The sequence below is a fragment of the Gekko japonicus genome, unplaced genomic scaffold, assembly GCF_001447785.1.
Source record: "Gekko japonicus isolate JY-2015 unplaced genomic scaffold, Gekko_japonicus_V1.1 scaffold1171, whole genome shotgun sequence".
Classification (NCBI taxonomy): domain Eukaryota; kingdom Metazoa; phylum Chordata; class Lepidosauria; order Squamata; family Gekkonidae; genus Gekko; species Gekko japonicus.
The window spans coordinates 144,663-164,632 of record NW_015160246.1 but is presented as its reverse complement, the minus strand read 5'-3'; positions in this window follow the sequence as shown (position 1 = coordinate 164,632).

The following is a 19,970-nucleotide window of genomic DNA, read 5'->3' as shown; positions in this document are numbered from 1 at the left end:
CAACCTTCCCAGAGTTGGAGAGCATTAACAAGTTTTACTCTACACAGAGGTAGGGCTGTGAATTTGGTGAATGTAATCTTTCCAGATCGATAACATGTGGTGTCAGAGGCTTTGTTTTTCCTTCCATGGATAAATGAGCCAGTTCTGTTTCACATTTTAATAAACTATCAAAAGGGGGAGGTACAGAATTGTGGTCAGAGATGACTGGAGGCCTCCTTAGTCCTTGAATCAGTGACATTCCTTCCCCCGACTTCTGTCTAGGAGTCTCTACTAAGAGAGGGTGAGTAATAAGTGGTTTCACAGAAGCACTAAGGAGGTTAACAATATTTTGAGTTCTTCCAGGCTGCCAGAAATTTCTCAACAACCTTCCCAACAAATATGGCAGGGGGTCCTTCTTGGTGATGTCCAAAAGGCTCTGAGAAGTGTTGGCAAAAAATGACTTCAGGCTTGATTTGATCTAGAACTCACTTATTTGTCTTTTTGGTAGTCTATGGTATCCATAAAACTGCTCTAACACCAGCTTTCAAGTGGATCAATTTTCTTCCTGTCAACTTTCTTAATTCACACCCTTCCATAGCAATTGGGAATACCATAGTATGAATTATCTTGATTTCCAGTGACATTTCCTTATACTTCAGGGATTTTGTTGTAGTTAAACAGCTACAAGGGTACCTGCAAAACCCATCATCTGGCTATCTTTAATGATGGTCTTCCAGCTCCAGCTCAACAGAGATCAAGCTCACAGTTTTTTGCACCTAAAATCTGCCACAGGTTGTGAGGAGCCTCATCGCTGGCCCTGGTGCTTTACACTGTCCTGTGGAAACACTGGTTCATAAAATTCCCACTTCTATGTGCCCATAGGTGGCACCAAGGTGTCCCCATGTCAGTGGTGGTACCTTATAGAGGAACTGGCCCCAAAATGAATTGGTTATTGCTGAAAGAATACTTAAAAAAAAGAACAACACTGGATACTCAGAAAGCCATAGACCTGGCTTAAGATACATTTAGAAGATACATTTAGAAGACGATCTAAAAGTTGCTGGCATATTTAAGACAACAGCTGAAAAAAAGTGAAGAGAATTGTTAACTCAGTTCCAGAAAGCCTTCAGGACTGGCAGTAATAATGTCAGTCTGAGCATCTGCTGAAGAAAATCACTTCTCAGTTGCCCAATTTCCACCCCTCTGCTCCCTATTAATATTACATGCCTCACAACCATACAACAGTGTGGCTCATACATAGCTTTTCATCACTGTCACTTTTGTTTTCCATTCTTGTGAAAAGGTATCACTTTACCTATTTGCTCTGCGGGACTTTTTCAGAGATCAACACAGAAATAGTTCCGAGTCTGAAATGTTTATTGCAGTTGTCATATAGTATGTGTGTGCCCGTTCTTGGTAGAACTCCACACTTTCTTTTTCATGGCATGCCGGTTCTGCTCATTGCCTTTGACTTTATTGTTTATATGGACAAAATATGTGCCTGATTTCCACCCCCCTCCCATACATCAAAGAGTCAAATAGCACAGTTTGGCAGGCATGTCTTTTATTTTTTCTATATCCATGCACTATTGCAGGTGTTCCACTGGAGAGCATGAGCCAATTTGCACAACTGTCAGTGAGTTCCCAGATGTACAGAGGAGAAGTCCTCATTCAGGTTGACCAGCCTGCAGATCAGTTGTTTGATCGCTCCATCGCTCACACACTGGGCCCAACAGCATGTGTGCATTTAAAAGTTTGGAAGCCCCTTGGCATGCAGAGGAGGAGTTTTAGAAGGGATGCTCAGAATCCTACTTGACCTGAAATGCATCATTTCTGAATGCTGCCCACGTAAGATGACAAAACTGGGAAGAAACTTTTGAAAAGAAAGCATGCACTGTATATTCCCATTTATCTAGTACATTTTTATTCTACCCACCCTCCTAGGAACTTAGGGCAGCATACATGCTTCACGCCCCTCCTCCATGTTATGCTCACAACACCCTAAGACAAAACAACAGTGGCCTCCCCTGTAGCCTTCCCCATAAGATTTCCCAGTATGATTTTCTTCAACACAGATAGGAACTCTCAGGCTGGGGCAAGTGATGCTCTGTATTCTTGGTGCTTGGGGGGGGACAACAGTGGGAGGGCTTTTAGTGTCCTGCCCCCACTAATGGACCTCTTGATGCTACCTGGTATTTTTGGCCACTGTGTGCCAGAGTGTTGGACTAGATGGGCCATTGGTCTGATCCAACATTGGCTTCTCTTATGTTCTTAACATATCTATCTAGGGTTCCCAACCTCCAGGTGGGGCCTGGAGATCTCCTGCTTTTACAGCTCATCTCCAGCTGACAGAGATCAGCTCCCCTGGAGAAAATGGCTGCTTTGAAGGGTGGACTCTATGGCATTGTACCATTTTTTTATTTAATTTTTTTAAAAAAATTATTGAATGACAAAACATATACAGATATTGATTTAGAAATTTACAATTATTTTAAAAATGACTCTGACTATAATGTCTCTCAGGTCATCTGGGATGCAATGAAGGCATTGGTCAGAGTACATTGCAATTGCTTCAATCTTCTGTAGAGACCTCCCCTCCAGTGCCCACTGTCTTTCTGAGGCTGCCGGTGAGCTGCTGAGGGGGGGGGGTGTCACTTATTCTTCAGCCCATTCATAATTAGCTTAGTGGATGTGGCCTACTGTCTCCCCTTGTTACCAATAGATTAGTCCGTCAGCCAAACAATAGCCCTTCATATTTTGGTTTCCTTATTTGTTCCCAGTCAAATTTGTCTATGTTCATTTTCTCTAATACGGGGTACCATTTATCCATAGGGTTAAGCAGCTGATGTTCAGCATCTTTGTTACTTGTCCAGAACGAGATTTTCTCTTGTAAGAAAAAATCCCAGACTTTGTGCAGCCATTGTTGCATTGTTGGAGTGGAGTCTGCTTTCCATTTGTTTGCTAATAGCACTTTAGCAGCTATTAACAGAACATTAATTAGTTTTTTCTTAATTTCAGGTACACCATCTGCAGGCCAAAGGTAGAGCAAAATCAATGCCGGGTCATATGGTAAGTTGTAACCTGTTAGAGCTTGGATATTTTGGATAATGTATTTCCAGTACTGAGCAACAAACGGACAATCCCACCACTATGGCATTGTACCATGCTGAGGCCTCTCCGCTCCCAAACCCCACCCCCTCCTGGATCCACCCCCAAAGTTTCCAAGTATTTTCCAACCCAGACCTGGCAACCCTATATCTATCTGATGGAGTGAGCTGCGACACACAAAAGGTCATATTGAAAATAAACATTGGCCCTGTCCACATGAGGGGTTTTGGGCCGGGAGTGGGCCGGATCGGGGCCGGAGCAAACGGGCGTGATCCCACTGCAACATCTGGCCAGCGTTGCGCACCCGTCTCCGATCCAGCCCTTCCCCCGATGAAACGCATCAAAAATGAACCACCTACCGAGGTGGTTCATCCACGACGGCCGCATCAACGCCGGCTGTGGGATCGACGGCCCGTCTTTCTGCCGGCGCATCCCTGGCTCCTGCCTGAACTGCGCATGCTCAGACATGTGCAGTTTGGCAGTCTCCCGTTCCCCTCCGTCACTTCCCCTGGCATCTGATCGTGCCGGGGAGGGGATCAATGTGATCCCACCGTGGCGGGGTTTTTTGGTGCGGCTTTCAGAAGCCGCGCTTCAGCCCGTCCCTTTTCGCCCCGTGTGGCAGGGGCCAAAGTTAGGTTTTAAGGGGCCACTGGACTTCTGTTTTATTTTGGTGCAACAGACTAACACGGCTATCCTTTTGGTAGTCCTCTGGAACTACCAAAAAGGCTGTGCTGGGGATCAAGGGACCTGCAGGGATGAAAAGGCATGTTGGGATGGGGGGTGTATTAAGCAGGGGAATTAGGAGGACCCCCTGTTTCTTTTTTCACAAGCAGGCAAACTGGTTGGATCCAACCCCCTGTTCTGCCATGAAGCTTGTTGAGCTACTGCCTTTCCAAAGGGATAACCATATTAGTTGTAGCTGATAAGTTGTAGTTACAGTTGTATTAGTCGTAGCAAAAAGAAACAAAAGTCCAGCGGCCCCTTAAAAACTAACATTGATTTTCCGTACGAGCTTTCATGAGTCGTGGCCCACTTCGTCAGATAGGTAGGTAAAGGGAAATCTTACTGGGATATCTTATGGGGAAGGTTCAGAGCAGGAGCCGCCATCTGGTGGGTACATGAGAGAGAGCCTTTTCAGTGGCAGCCCCATGATTATGGAACCAGCTCCCCAAGGAGGTGCTTTCAGTCTTTAGGATGAAGATGTTTTATGTTTTATCTCGGCGTGGCCGCTTGTTAGCCGCACTGGGCCGTATGGTTAGGGCGGGATATAAATCCCAAAAATAAATAAATAAATAAATAAATAAGATGGTTTTATTTAGGACCACATTTGATTTAATGTATTAGAAGTCCTAAACTTGGATTTTAAATTTAGGGGACCTTTTTGGATTTTATATCTTTTATTTTATGTATTTTATCTATATTGTAAACCACCTTGGGCTCCATATGGAAGAAAAGTGGCTAATTTACGTATTAAATAAACAAATAGCTCATTCATAAATGCAAACCATCCCTTGATGCTATGTTCCACAAATGAGACCATATGTGAACTGACTGTAAGTAGCACCTGGATCAGGGGAGCATCAGCACACATTTTAAAATTTGAATATTTTGCTTTGCAAAGCATACAGCTGTGAAATGGAAATAAGAGAGTATTTCTTTCCCTCTGCATTACAGAAGTAATTCCAGGTGGAAGAACAACTGCAAGACATCTGCCATTTGGGGTTGGCGCTCTGAAGTCAGCCAGTCAAGTGAATCGAGGTTTGTGTTTGTGAAAAGTCTCACAACTCCAAAGCTTTCTCTTTGTGTGGAAAAACAAATCACCTCTGTTCTGAAGATGCTGGCAAGCAGTTCAGTCTGTTGGTAAGCACTAGCAACTGCAGCTGGCTTCTGCAGGGAAGAATGTGAAGATGAAACCACAAGAACTCTCCATGTGTATGTAGAGTAGTTCCTGGCCATTCACTGAGACTATTCCTGGGATCACCGCAAATGGCAAAATCCACAAATAATGGGAGGCAGCCAGGGGAGGTGTCTTCTGCCACCCAGCAGTAAAGCAACCACATTTCCCAGAAAAACGTATTGATGTAATGATTACTTTGATGATGTAATGATGATGGTGTGGTGGGAGTGAAAACAGGCTGGAGACAGCACTGTAATTCCAATAAAGTGCTAACCAGAATCCCCCCTTCTTTCCACACTTTTCTTTTCAGCACCACAATGCCACATCAGATGGTCAGGCCACAGATGGTTAATAAGTGATGTCATCATGAGCTGTGAATCTGCAAACAGTACATCTGCACTCACATATGCTAGACAACTCTTTCAAGTTTTATGGTATCCCTAATAAGCTTGATGCCCTAACCTGGATAGGCTAGGCTAGCCTGATCTTGTCAGATATTGGAAGCTAAGCAGGGTTGGCCCTGGTCAGTGTTTGGATGGGAGACCTCCATGGAATACCAGGGTGATGATGTGGAGGCAGGCAATGGCAAACCACCGCTGAACATCTCTTGTCTTGAAAACTCCATTAGGGGTTGCCATAAATTGGCTACAACTTGATGGTGGTGGGGGGGGACCAAAACCTTGATATTCCTCTGTGCACCTGAAGCTGTCCTACAGACTGCCAGGGCTGAGCTGGAGATTTGGCCTAGCAACAAACTTCTGGGCATTGTGAGATGCAGACCTGGGCCTCAGGAACTAAAAAGAAGACTATGCTACTGAACACAAATGGTGACTCCCATCAACGGGGCATTCCAGGTAAGAGATGAGCAGAGGTGGTTTGCCGTTGCCTTCCTCCGCACAGCAGCCTCAGTCTTCCTTGGTGGTCTCCCTTCCACGTACTGACCATGGGCAACCCTGCTTAGCTCCCTAAGTCTGATAAGACCAGGCAAAGCTGGGCTATTTAAGCTGTGCTCCATAGTATCACATGAACCAGGAGGTTACCTGATTACATCAAATGACACAAAATGGTGTACATTTTTAAAAACGACAAAATGCCATAAAGACTTGTAATGAAAATGGACGGAAAAGTCAACAATCATCAAATGCAAAAACAAAGAGCAATGAAAAAGGGTATAGACAAACGTCCCTAAAACAGTGTTGGGCTCTTTGCCTAATTGTTTCAGTGTCAAATGTGAGAACAGTGTGTTGTTTACAAAGTGCACATGGAGGTCCTTTTGGCCTTTGCAAATTGTAAAAATGCACAGTAATTCCTTCTGTGTGGAATATTCATCATGTCCAATAAGGGGACCACACGAAGAGCCATTGGAATGTGGAATGTGGAAGTCTGCTTTGTGAAGTGTTTTTATATGGAAAATCTTAGGAAAACGTATAGACCATGCCAAAAGAGTGTCACATGACAGAAGAGTTAGAAAGAACAATGTTGTGAGGTGGATAAGGAACCAGATCTTATAGCACAAATTACATCACAGACATTTCCTAGTGACCCTCACATGAAGACCTCAGGAGAATGCCTGGCCCCCAGTGCAGCTCAGCTACATACATACGGAAGCAGAGTTTGTGTGAGCCGGTGAATCCACATGGGGGTTATGCACTCAGCTAATGAGATATTCATGATTATAGCAGCACTCTTTTGAACAGCTGTGTGTGGGTTATGTGCCATCAAGTTGCTTCTGACTTACAGTGATCCTATGAAATTATGACCTCTAAGCATCCTATCATTAACAGCTTTGCTTAGGTCTTGCACACAAAGTCTGTTGGTTGAGTCAATCCATCTCATGTTAGATCTTCCTCTTTTCCTACTGCCTTCAACTCCTCCTAGCATGATCATCTTTTCCAGTGAGTCTTGTCTTCTCATGATGTGACCAAAGTCTGAAAGCCTCGGTGTAGTGATTTTAATTTCTGGGTAGAATTCAGGCTTGATTAAATGTAGAATGCACTCATTTGTCTTTTTGGTGGTCCGTAGTATCTCTAAAACTCTCTTACAACAACACCACATTTTAAATGCATCGGTTTTCTTCCTGTCAGCTTTCTTCATTGTTCAACCTTCACATCCATCCATAGTAATGGGGAATACCATTGTACGAATTATCTTGATCTTGATCTCCAAGGACACTTCCTTACACTTCAGGATCTTTTCTAGTTGAACAGCTACAATGGTAAATATCATGAGCAGTGTACTGATCTCAGTCACCAGTGCTGGCTAGAAGCAAAGGAATGACTCAACAGAGAAAGAAGAAGGAACAGGGGATCTACAAGCAGCTGAGTGATTAGTTTCTCAAACTGAGCCAAGACAAATCCAGGAACTCTATGGGACCAGACAAGACCCTAGTGGCTCCTTTTGCCACATACCCCTGTGGGATGGTGCCTGCAAAACCTATTGTCTGGCTATCTTCAGTGGCGATCCTCCAAAAAATAGAGACCAGGCCCCACTCCCCACCTATGCTCTACCACAGGGAGGGAGGAGCCTCAGCCCTTGCTGGAGTGCCTTGGTGCTTTATACTGTCCAATGGAAACATTAGTTACTATAAATCTCACCTCTACAGGTGCCACCAAGGTGTCTCCATGTCAGTGTCGTGGGTCAGCCAGAGCTTAGTGAGGACTCCCCAGGACCAGAGGACTCCTCAAGAGAAAAGGAGTCATGTGTAGCCGGCTCTGAGTCAGCAGAAGACAGCAAGCAGGAAGACAAACTGCAGGGTGGTCAGAAGTTACAGCTAACAGCTGGTGCAGAGGCACTGATGGTCTCCAGCCCTGATTCAACAGGTGAAACAAAGTTGATCATTCCCAGCCCTCCAGTATCACCCAAACCCGTTGAGTGCCACAGACAAAGGCTACGAGCAGAACTACAAGACAGCTGACAGAGTGCTTGCCTCCTGGCCTAATGCCAGTTGCTTGAGTAGTTGCAGAATACAGAATTACTCCTGAGCAGCTGGCTGCAAATTGGACCCATAGGAACATGGCTATAAAAACCAGCCAAGGGAGGTGGTGAGGTGTGGAAGTCATTGTACCACTGATTCTGTGATCATAGTCTGGGGACCTGCCTTCCTTGTGTGACCCTTGGACCAGTTTCTGGCTATTGGCTCTTGGCTCTGTTTGACTCCTGCTTGTGAGTAACCCTTGGACTACTTGACTACACCTCTTGGACAACCCCTGGGTAATGGCTCTCTTGGCTCTGAACTCTTGGACTGGACTCTTGCTTTGGCCTCCCTTGCTTGGCCTCTGATTGCCTTCCAGGAACTAACCCTTGGCTCTGCCTAATCTGTGACAGTCAGTAGTGGTGACTTTTGAGGACCTAGCAGCTAAGTATATAAGGAAGCACCAGTAGCTGCAGCTTGCTTCTGCAATGAAGAATGTGATGATGGAATCACAAGGTCTTTCCATGAGCATGTATGGTGGACCACCCTTGCCATTCATTGTGGATCTATTTATGGGATCACTACAAATAGGAGCTGCGGTGGCTCAAGTGGTTAAGACGCTGAACTGCAGGCTGTGGAAGGTCAGTAGTTCAGCGGTTCAAGACCCGGGTGCCGCAAGACAGGGTGAGCTCCTGTCTCTAGTTCCAGCTCCTGCCAACCTAGCAGTTCGAAAGCAAGAAATTGCAAGTAGATAAATAGGGACCACTTCGGTGGGAAGGTAACAGCGTTCCGTGCGCCTTGGTGTTTAGTCATGCCAGCCACATGACCACGGAAATGTCTTTGGACAGCGCTGGCTCTTCGGCTTTGAAACGGAGATGAGCACCGCAACCCTAGAGTCGGATTCGACTGGCTTTCGAGCAAGGGAACCTTTACCTTTACCTTTTTACAAATAGCAAAATCCAGAAATAATGGGGGGGGGTTTGTCTGTCTCCCAGTAGCAAAGCAACCACATTTCCCACAAAATTGTAATGATGTAAAGATGTAAAATTGTAATGATGTAAAGAAGAAGAAAAAAGAAAAAAAGACAAAGAAAAAAAGAACAAAGAAAAAAGAACAAAGAAGGTCAAAGAAGACGGGGACGGCAAGGGATGAGATGGTTAGACAGTGTCATAGATGCAGCAAACATGAAATTGAGCAAACTTCAGAGGATGGCGGAAGACAGGAAGGCCTGGCGTGATCTGGTCCATGGGGTCGTGAAGAGTCGGACTTGACTGTGCGACTGAACAACAAAAAAGATCACATTAAAGATGAAATGATGATGGTGCAGTGGGAGAGAAAAAAGGCTGGAGACAATAAAGACCTAACCAGTGTTTTAGTCCTTCTCATCACCTCCTCCCCTTCTTTCCACACTTTTCTTTTCAGCACCATTAATGGAGTGGGGATCAGCATGGCACATCAGATGTTCTGGCCATGTGATGCTGTGAGTTATGAATCTGCAGATGAGGAGGGTTTACTCTAGACACATATATACTCACACACATCATAGACAAGTCTTTCAAGTTTTACTGTATCCCTAAGAGTCATTGTAACTTATTAATCCGTTCTTGACATTCCTCTGTGCACCTGAATCTGTCATACCAACAGACTGCCCAGTATAGATGTCAGCCTGCTGGTGGGACCTGGGGATCCCCTGGAATTATAGCTAAATCTCCAGACCACAGTTCCCCTAGAGAAAACGGCTGTTCTGGAAGGTGGTCTCTATGGCATTGTACCCCACTGAGGTCACTGTCCTCCCCATGCTCCATCCCCCAATGGTGAATCTGGCAACTGTACCCTCCCATCCCCCAGTGGTGGCCACTGGGGATCTGGTAACCCTACTACTCAGTAGGGTTGTCAGCCCTGGGCTGGAAAATTCCTGGAGACTTGGGGACAGAGCCCAGGAAAGGCAGGGCTTGGGAAGAGGAGGAACCTCAGCAGAGTATAATGTCATAGAGTCCAGCCACTGAAACTGCCATTTTCTGCATGGGAACTGATCTCTGTCATCTGGAGATGTGTTGTAATTCCAGGAGAGCTCCAGTTCCTACCTGGAGGCTGTCATCCATAAGAACATAAGAGACGCCAACGCTGGATCAGGCCAAAGGCCCATTCAGTCCAACACTCTGTCACACAGTGGCCAAAAATACCAGGTGCCATCAGGAGGTCCACCAGTGGGGCCAGGACATTAGAAGCCCTCCCATTGTTGACCCCCCCCCAAGCACCAAGAAGACTTGCCCCAGACTGAGAGTTCCTGTCTATACCTTGTGGCTAATAGCCACTGATGGACCTCTGCTCCATATGCTTATCTAATTCCCTTTTGAAGCCGTCCATGCTTGTAGCCGTCACCACTTCCTGTGGCAGTGAATTCCATGTGTTAATCACTCTGGGTGAAGAAGTACTTTCTTTTATCCGTTCTAACCCGATCGCTCAGCAATTTCATTGAATGCCCACGAGTTCTTGTATTGTGAGAAAGGGAGAAAAGTACCTCTTTCTCTACCTGCTCTATCCCATGCATAATCTTACAAACCTCAATCATGTCACCCTTCAGTCGTCGTTTCTCCTCGATCATGTCACCCCTCAGTCGTCTTTTCTCCAAGCTAAAGAGCCCTAAGCGCTTTAACCTTTCCTCATAGGGAAAGTGTTCCAACCCTTTTATCATTCGAGTTGCCCTTTTCTGCACTTTTTCCAAAGCTATAATATCCTTTTTAAGGTGTGGTGACCAGAACTGCACACAGTATTCCAAATGAAGTCTCACCATTGATTTACATAGGGGCATTATTATATTGGCTGATCTGTTTTCAATACCCTTCCTAATAATCCCCAGCATAGCATTGGCCTTCTTTATTGCAGTCACACACTGTCTCGACATTTTCAGTGAGTTATCCACTACAACTCCAAGATCTCTCTCTTGCTCAGTCTCTGCCAGTTCAGACCCCATCAATGTGTATTTATATTTAGGATTTTTGGCTCCAATGTGCATCACCTTGCACTTGGCCACATTGAACCCCATTTGCCATGTTGACGCCCACTCGCCCATCTTTGACAGATCCCTTTGGAGTGCCTCACAATCCTCACTGGTTTTCACCACCTTGAACAACTTTGTATCATCCGCAAATTTAGCCACTTCACTGCTTACTCCCATCTCCAAATCATTAATGAACAAGTTAAAAAGCAGTGGACCAAGTACTGATCCCTGTGGTACCCCACTGCTTACCCCCCTCCACTGGGAGAACTGCCCATTTATACTCACTCTCTGTTTTCTATTAATTAGCCAGTTTTTGATCCATAAAAGGACTTGTCCTTTTATCCCATGATTTTTGAGCTTGCTTAGGAGCCTTTGATGAGGAACTTTATCAAAAGGTTTCTGGAAGTCAAGGTAAACAATATCTATTGGATCCCCCTTGTCCACATGTTTGTTCACCCCCTCAAAGAACACTAATAGGTTAGTGAGACAAGATCTTCCCTTACAGAAACCGTGCTGAGTCTGCCTCAATAGGTTTTGTTCATCTATGTGCCTACTAATTCTTTCCTTAATAATGGTTTCCACCAATTTACCCGGTACTGACATCAGACTGACTGGCCTGTAATTTCCTGGATCTCCTCTGGAACCCTTTTTAAAGATGGGAGTGACATTAGCTACCTTCCAGTCCTCAGGAATGGAGGCTGATTTTAAGGAAAGATTACATATTTTTGTCAGGAGATCCACAAGTTCACATTTGTTCTTTCAGAACTCTCGGATGTATGCCATCTGGGCCTGGTGATTTATCAGTTTTTAAGTTGTCTATCAGTTTTAGGATCTCCTCTCTCGTTACCTCAATCTGACTCAGGTCTTTCAACACCCCTCCGGAAATCAGTGGTTCTGGAGTGGGCAAGCACTTCTCATCTTCCACAGTGAAGACAGAGGCAAAAAATGCATTTAGCTTCTCATCCATTTCCCTATCATCCTTCAGTACTCCTTTAACCCCTTGGTCATCCAAGGGCCCCACTGCCTCCCTTGCTGGTTTCCTACTCCTAATGTATTTGAAGAAAGTTTTATTGTTGGTCTTTACATTTTTTGCTATATGCTCCTCATATTCCCTTTTTGCCAGCCTGACCACAGACTTGCATTTTATTTGCCATAAAATGCCCTGCTGCTGGGTAGTCTAGGGCCAGTATGGAGATTTGGCCTAGCGGCAAACTTCTAGGTTTTGTGAGAAGTGGGCCCCAGGAACTAATAAGCATTCCACAAATAGTGTTACATGAACCAGGCAATCAGCTGATTTTGTCAAATGGCACAAAATAGCGTAAAACAACAAAAATGCCATAAAAAAAACTAGAAGAAGAAGAGATTGGATTTATACCGCACCCTTCACTCAGAGTCTCAGAGCAGCTTACAAACTCCTTTCCCTTCCCCTCCCCACAACAGACACCCTGTGAGGTAGAGAGAGCTCTTTTGAGAACTGCTCTTTCAAGAACAGCTCTGACAGAACTATGGCTTGCCCAAGGTCATTCCGCAGCTGCAAATGGAGGAGTGGGGAATCAAACCCAGTTAGAGACCATGCATTTAACCACTACACCAAACTGGCTTCTGAAACTACTGAATCACATAACTAAAATGGGCAGAATGGTCCACAATCATAATATGCAAAAACAAAGAGAAATGGAAAAAGACATATTCATACAGCCCCTAAAACAGTGTTGGGCTCTTTGTCTAATCATTTCAATGTTAAATTTGGGGAGATTTTCTTGTTTACAACATGCACATGAAACTCCTTTCGGACTTTGCAAGTAGTAAAACTGAACGGTAATGTCTTCCTTGTGGAATTTTCATCATTTGTGCAATGAGACGCCCACATGAAAAGCAATCGGGCCTATTAAAAACGTGGAAGTCTGCTTTGAATTATGGGAAGGCATTAAATTGGGCATTTTCTTTTTTTACAATATTGTAGGTGACACTAGATCATATTCAAAGGCAATTTTTTGATTTGAGGCTGTTTTCGTTTCAGCCAGTGATTTCCTGTTCCAATCTACCACTCTTTGCCAAGCCAAGAATGTGAAAATATGCCTCGGTTGAATTCTATTTATTGTTATGGCAATGTGGCCACTCCAACCGCATCCTTTCTATTACTTCTATTAAGATTCCTCATCATTTTTGTTATAAAGCATAAAAGAATTCTAACAGTTACCCTAAGTAGTAACTAACAATGCAATGTGCAGAGTTAGACCAGTGACTTCAATGGGTTTAGACTGGTAAAGTAAAGGTAAAGGTTCCCTTGCTCGAAAGCCAGTCGAATCCGACTCTAGGGTTGCGGTGCTCATCTCCATTTCAAAGCCGAAGAGCCAGCGTTGTCCAAAGATGTTTCCGTGGTCATGTGGCTGGCATGACTAAACACCAAGGCGCACGGAACGCTGTTACCTTCCCACCAAAGTGGTACCTATTTATCTACTTGCAATGTCTTGCTTTCGAACTGCTAGGATAGCAGGAGCTGGAACTAGAGACGGGAGCTCATTCAGTCTTGCAGCACCCGGGTCTCGAACTGCTGAACTACTGACCTTCCACAGCCTGCAGTTCAGCGTCTTAACCACTTGAGCCACCGCAGCTCTGTTTAGACTGGACTGCACTGTTAAAAGTGTCATCCCAAGCAAAAGGTATATGAAATAGAAATTTATTTGTATTTAGCCATAAGCCATTACAAACCAAGGATTAGAGTAAAATTTAAGATTAACTGTTTATCTAGCAGAGCATCACACTTAAATACCCAGTCTCTAAGATCTGAACTGTTTGTTGAAGGACTGAGGAATGGAGTATCTTGATAATAGATTTTTCAAAGAATAAGAATGCTCCAAGTCTTTTGATAACATTGATTTAAATGCCAGTTGACTGAATGAGTCAGAACTGGCAGCTCTGTTTCCCCCCCAAGATTTTAGAACAGCAAGGTGCACCCTCGCCCTTAAGGAAGGAAGGCCAGTTTCTGCTCTCATCAGGGTGACTGGCTTTCCCTTAGGAAGAGCCAGGATATGCCTTAAAAACTTATTTTGAATTGTTTCAATACTAGTGAGAATATCCTCTTTCAATCCCCAAACCTCAGCACCATACAGAAGGTGGGGGATGACCTTACTTTTCAATAATTTTAAAACAGGATCAATAAGAAAGCCACATTAGTATAGTAAAACCTCAAAATAGACACCACAATCCTTGTCGCAGATGCTCTTACTGTGGCAAGATGAACATTCCAGTTCAAATTCTCTCTAAATGTGATTCCTAAGTACTTAAAGGAACTACACTGATTTATTGAGTTGCCAAGTATGCTCCAGGTGGATATTTGAGCCCTTTTCCTAAAGACCATCACTTTGGTTTTTCCAAAGTTAATATTAAGGGCCTCTTCCTTACAGTATAATCCAGTTGCTGTAATAGTCTTCTCATCCCAATTTTAGTAAGTGGTATTAGAGCCATGTCATCTGCATGAAGTAAAATTGAGATTTTATGCTCCCCAAGGGTAGGTGGAAAGAATTGTGGGCCCGATAGCCCGTCAACAATTTTGTTTATATATAAATTAAACAATAAAGGGGCCAGCACACAGCACTGCTTCACCCCTTTATGTATTAGGATTTTGTTAGTTAAGGACCCCGATGTTCCGACTCTAATTTGGGCACTGATGTCTGTCTGCAGCTCACATAACAGGAATAACAACCTTTTATCAATATTCAGTTCTGCCAATTTTTGCCATACGTTTTTCCTATCAATGGAGTCAAATGCAGCTACACATAGAGATTCTGTGGGGCCATTTAAACCTGCATAAGCCAATTGGTGAAAAGTAAGGCAGTGGTCGATGGTGGAAAGTCGTTTCCTGAATCCTGCTTGATAGGGATATATTATGTGGTTCTCAGAGACCGAATCCTCCAGCTTGAGCAACAGATATTTACTGTATACCTTTGCTGCTATGCAGGGGTCATTCTGTAGAAAAAGAGCTGCAGGAGCTCATTAGCATACCTAATAAGCTATTAGCATAATAGCTCATTAGCATATGCCACACACCCCTGACATCACTGGAAGTGATGTCAGAAGGGGAAGCAAAAGGAGTGGGAGGCATCTTCAAAATCCTCCCTTTCCCTTCCCCAGCTGAGAAGGGGTTTAAACTTTAAACCCCTACTCTCTTCGCTTCCCCCCCCAGCCCACCTTGGGAGACTGGCTGGGGAAGGGGAGGCTTGTGAAGATGCCCCCCCTCTTGCTTCCCCAGCTAGCCTGCCCAGGTGGGCTGGTGGGGGGAAGCGAAGAGAGTAGGGGTTTAAACTTTAAAACCCTTTGCTCTGGAGTTGTGCCGCAGAAGCCGCGTGATCTCTCCATTGTATTCTATGGGGTCATAGAATAGAATGGCGAGATCGCGCCGCTGTTGCAGCCAATGTTCCCTCTAAGCTCTGGAATCTTGTGAGCAAAAATTCTACTTGCTGAGCTACTGGCACTGAAGTTGTGAGCAAATGATTTGGCTGCTGCATAAATCAGTTTGCCCTGGAGCCCTCCTTCCTGAGCTAAGACAAAAATGTGTGAGCCGGAGGCAAAAAAACTGTGAGCTAGCTCACACTAACTCAGCTTAGAGGGAACACTGGTTGCAGCGCGACTTCAGAGAGAAGGGGTTTAAAGTTCAAATCCCTTCTCTCTGGAGTCACGCCGCAGTGGCAGCGAGATCTTTCCATTGTATTCTGTGGGGCCATAGAATACAATGGAGAGATCGTGCCACTGCTGCGGCGTGACTCTAGACTGAAGGGGCTTGGGGGCGGGGGCGGGGCTTGCCAGCACCGGGGCTGCCAGAGTGGCGCTCCGGCCCCAAACGACCCCTGCTGCTATGTCAAGCAGACTTACCGGTCTGTAATTCTGTGGATCTGATTTGTCCCCTTAGCAAGAGCTATATGCTTCCAAGTCCATTAAAACCGGAAGGGTGTAATTCTGCTTAGGAAAACACTACTTTGGGATATATACTAATTAAGATTCATGTGGGGAAGTTTTTTTTCCAGGAAGCAAAATTAAAAAGGCTTGTGGCATCTGACTCTGATGAATAAATTGTGGCATAAACTTCCAAGAACTAGAATGCTTTTCATCAGATGTCTGAAGTGTCATAGTCCATGGAGTTGCATCAACATATTCTAAGTCAAGGCAGCTGCTAAGGCTCGGATTCTGGCTGAGCTCACTGCCACCGCCTGTGTGCCTCCCCTGTGGTCTGTGGGGGTGATCTTTGGGATTATGGGGCCCTGGTCAAAAGTCCAGGATAGGGGCCCAGAATCACTGCCAAGACCACCATCACCACTCTGCTACCCTCTCTCACAACCAGGCAAGGAGTGGCCTTCATCCCATGCAAGAAGGACAGAAGTCACTGCTGCTTCCAGAAGCCAGCTGCCTGAGCCCTGGATGGGACAGGTGCCAACATCTTTTCTTCTTCTCCACCCACCTTTCAGGGGACAGGGTTGTGGGCAGTCAAGTCCCCCCCAAGCATGTGGCCCAGGGTAGCTACCCCTGTTGTCCATTCCCGGTCTGCCCACACACCCTTCCCCCTCCCTTCCTGCCATCTACACTCTCAGGAGGAAAAGTATGTGAGTGGCGCATAGTGGTGATGTTTCTGTGTACCACCTAGCACCATATGTGGAAGGGCATACATATGTTGTGTGTCCCTGAGAACGCAGACGGGGGAGAGATTGCAAATGAGCGAGTGGGTGGAGGAAGGATGCACTGATGGGGGGGGGGGAGCAGCAGGTGGTGAGAAGGCCAGGTTCTCTATTGCCCCAAGTCTCCCAAGACCTGGAACTGTTCTTGTTACATTCAGCTGGGAGACAGACTATTGGTGGGATCTGATGTTCACTTTTCATTAGCAGAATGTAGAACTTTCTCTGCTGCCCCTCTCTCACAGCAGACCACTGAGCTCCTTGAAAAGGGCCCCCGTCCCCCAAACAGCAGCACTTTAGGGAGATCCGGGGGCTGCAGCAGGAGAAGAAAGGTGGGAGAGTTCAGTTCCATTGATGGCAATACTTCTTGACACAGTGAGTGATTAAAATGTGGAATTTTCTGTCAGTGGAAGTGCTGATGGCCACAGGCATAGACAGCTTTAAAAGGAGATTGGATAGATCCATGGAGGTTTGGTCTATCAGAGGCTACTAGCCATGGTGACTAAAGGGAACCTTCATATTCAGAGGCAGTAAACATCTGAATACCAGTGCCTGGAGACAACATCAGGGGATGCCCTGTTGTTAGACCTCCAGGGAAACTCATTGGCTACTGTGTGAGGCAGGATGCTGGACTAAATGGATCACTGGACAGATCCAATAGGGCTCTTCTTACGTTCTTATGATGGAGGTGCCTTCTGTTAATGGAAAATTTAGTTTGGATCCTACCAAGGTACAGACACAAGAAGGGCAGTGAATGGGGAATTACAAAGAGAAGACAGAAGGACAGTATCCAAAGACACATGGGTGTTGTGCATGACATACAGATGAAAGTCTTTCTAGATAAAAGAAGGAAAACAAGATTAAGAGCAAATAAACCATTCCGGCAATGTGTGGGCCGCTCACACTTGTTGAGCAATTGCACAAGGAAGATGAATATGAATCTAGAGGGATCTATCAAGTGGGGAATGTGAATCTAGAGAACATTACTAGGAGCTCTTGTCCGTAATCAAGGAGTCTGATACTTTGACCACACTAACATAATCCAGTATCTTCTCTCCCTTATTCTCTGAAATGGGAGGCACACTTATGTCTGACTTTCGTCCGACATAGCGGCTTGTCTGAAGGGCATCATGCTGACAAATGCAGGCTGTTCTGAGACTTCTAATTTGGGCTTGTGGGAGCTTTAGTTATTTATTTTAAAAAGTTATGATGGAAAAATAAGAATAAACAAGCCCAGTTTATGACATACGGTGATAACAATCAACAACACCTGTGAATCAGACAAAATAACCATAGAATCACAGTTGGAAGGGGCCATACAGGCTATCTAGTCCAACCCCCTGCTTAAAGAAGGATCAGCCTACAGTATCCCTGACAAGTGTTTGTACAGACGCTGCTTAAGACTGCCAGTGAGGGGGGTTTCACCACCTCCCTAGGCAGCTGATTTCATTGTTGCACAACTCTTACTGTAAAAATGTTTCCCTAAGATCCAGCTAGTACCTTCCCACCCTTAATTTAAACCCATTATTGCGAGTCCTATCCTCTGCTGCCAATAAGAACAGCTCCCAGCCCTCCTCTAAGTGACAGCCCTTCATATACTTAAAAGAGAGCAATCATGTCCCTCCTCAACCTCCTCTTCTCCAGACTAAACATACCAAGTCCCTCAGCCTTTCCTCATAGGGCTTGGTCTCTGGGTCAAGCATCTTACAATAACATACAATCCTAGAATGCCCACATAAAGGAGCCAGATTTTCCACACACATTGGGGCAGGAACTCCTTTCAGGAGAGGGAGAGGGAAGCAAGAGACTGAACAGGTAGATACTTGCATCCTGACAGGGTACTCCACAGCTACACAAACACTGGTGGTTTTGGAGCTTGTCAACACACACAGTTTGAGACAGATTGTAGCCTAAGTTATAGGACAAGTGGCGTGACTTGAGGACAAATGATTCTGTTCTTTTTAAGCTTGGAAAGATGGGAAGTGGCAAGGTTGGCTGTCAAGTATTTCACCTGACTGGCTGAAGGGAACATGAAGAAGTGATTCCAGGCAATGGGAATATTTCCAAACTAGAAATAAGGCTTGTTGTGGAAATAAATACAAGCTCTAGAAAGAGGCTCTGGGAGAGTGCCAAGGCCTTGTACACTCAGCGTCAATTTACTGTGGCAACCTCAGCAGGGTATAATGACACAGAGTCTACCAATTCTCCAGAGGAACTGATCTCTGCTACCTGAAGAGCAGTTGTAATTTTGAGTGATCTCCAGCCCTCATCTGGAGATTGGCAACAATTGTTACCCAGGAAGAAATGGCTGGTTTGGAGGGTGGAGTCTATGGCATTTTACCTGTCTGAGTTCCAACCCCTCTTCAAACCTCACCCTCTCCAGGCCCTACCTCTCAAATCCCCAGGAATTTCCCAACCTGGAGTTGGCAACCCCATCTCCTTCTCACCTAACCATCAACTTACCATTATCTGCCCCTCTGACTGCAGATGACTTGCCCTCCCTCCTGGAGATCACTTGTAATTCTGAGTGATCTCTACCCCTCACCTGGAGATTGGCAACAATGGTTCCCCAGAAAGAAATGGCTGGTTGGGAGGGTGGAGTCTATGATATTGTACCTGTCTGAGGTCCTACCCCTCCTCAAACCTCACCCTCTCCAGTATCCACAATCTCCAGGAATTTCCCAACCTGAAGTTGGCAACCCTATCTCCTTCCCAGCCAAGTATCAACCTGCCATTATCTGCCCCTAATTTCAGCTTTCCATCTCCTCCCCACTCCCGGAGTTCAGTTGTAATTCTGAGTTATCTCCACCCCTCATCTGGAGATTGGCAACAGTGGTTCCCCAGGAGGGAATAGCTGGTTGGGAAGGTGTAGTCTATGGCATTGTACCTGTCTGAGGTCCCACCCCCACTCAAACCTCACCCTCTTCAGGTTCCATCCTTCAAATCTCCAGGAATTTCCCACCTGGAGTTGGCAACCCTATCTCCTCAGCCAAGCATCAACCTACCTTTATTCTCCCCTCACTCTTCAGCCTCCACAGTGCTCTGAAACCCTGACTTCCATGTCACATTGGCTGTCATGGGGGGCATCTCAACAGGGTATAAGGATACAGAGTCCACCATCCAGGGGAACTGATCTCTGCCATCTGAAGAGCAGTTGTAATTCTGAGTTATCTCCAGCCCTCACCTGGAGATTGGCAACAATGGTTTCCTAGTACAAAAAGTAGTCTTTCTCTGCAAAAACAGCTTACATCATTCTCCGCTCCCCCTTTTGACTTGGATAACAACCCTGTGAGGTAGGTTAGGCTTAAAGTCTGTGACTGGTCCAAAATCACCCACTCAGCTTCTACAGCAAGAACCTGGATCTAGCAGACCCTGCTCTGAAGCACTGACTGCTATGCCTAGGGTAGC